Here is a 1,141-nt window from a genome sequence, read left to right as displayed (position 1 = left end):
CACCTCTTTTAGATTTGCAACCAAAATTGTATAAATATTCTTCCTTCCTGCCCCTTGGGGTCAGTGCTTGATGCCTTGCTGGGCACTGAGTGCTGGCTAACAAATATGCTTGTCTCTGAATTTGGCCTCTGCAGGTGACACAATGGAATAGGTGTTGCTATAACAAGTTAATGGCAAGGCAGGAAGGAGGCAGCAAGCACCAATAGCAGCAAGTCTCCCTTTATATTCCATACAGGCTATACCACACCCAGGGTGGCCCCTCCCATTAGCCACACCCAGAAATAGTTATCACACATGGTTAATCATAGCATCATACACTCTAATCTAGCATCACGCACTCATGACCCAGCCACCCCCCCAGTCCTACCAATAAGCACATACTTTGGGGGGACACTTAGACAAAGCCATGACACATACTATACTTGTGTTGATGTTTGTGTCATCTTTTATGTCCAGTAGTGTTTTTTTAAAATGAGGTTGAGTGTGCTGATATTTGCTACATATATTTTTCTCTTTTCCTGTTGAATTAACCAATATGTAATGACCTTCTTTGTCCCTTCTGATCAGTTTTGGCTTGAAGTTCACTTTATCTGAAAATAGAATAGTTTTTCTTGTTTGTTTTCAGATTTCTATTGTACAGAATATTATTTTGCATTCTTTTATTGTTATGTATAGATCCTTTTTAATTAAACTTGTTTCATGTATATAGAATACTGTCTCAATTACCCTTCCCTTGTTGCTTGGACAAAATACCTGACACCCAAAATTAAGGAAAGAAAGGTTTATTTAGCTCATGGTTTGTGGAGGTTTCAGTCCATACTTGGCTGGCTCTAAGGCAGAGAACAGCGGTTCCTGGTGACAGAAAACAGCAAATAGCAAAGGGAAAAGGAGCAGCTGTGGCTTCTCACAAGCCTCTTTCCCCTCCTTACATTATAAGCAGGCTGCCCTGGGGTGACAGTGTAGAATTCACACAATGTCCATGCACAGGATCAGGATGTTTACAAAGAAGGAGCCCTGGCTTCCTGCTGTGTCACTTAATTAAACTTTTAAACTTCTCAAGTTGACACAGTGTATCAACTAGTATGCATACCATTGGGTTTTGTTTTTCAATCAAATCTGACAGTCTATGTTTTTTGATTCA

The sequence above is a fragment of the Octodon degus genome, unplaced genomic scaffold (genome assembly GCF_000260255.1).
Source record: "Octodon degus isolate 3935 unplaced genomic scaffold, OctDeg1.0 scaffold00019, whole genome shotgun sequence".
Lineage (NCBI taxonomy): Eukaryota > Metazoa > Chordata > Mammalia > Rodentia > Octodontidae > Octodon > Octodon degus.
Note: the sequence above shows the minus strand (reverse complement) of the source record.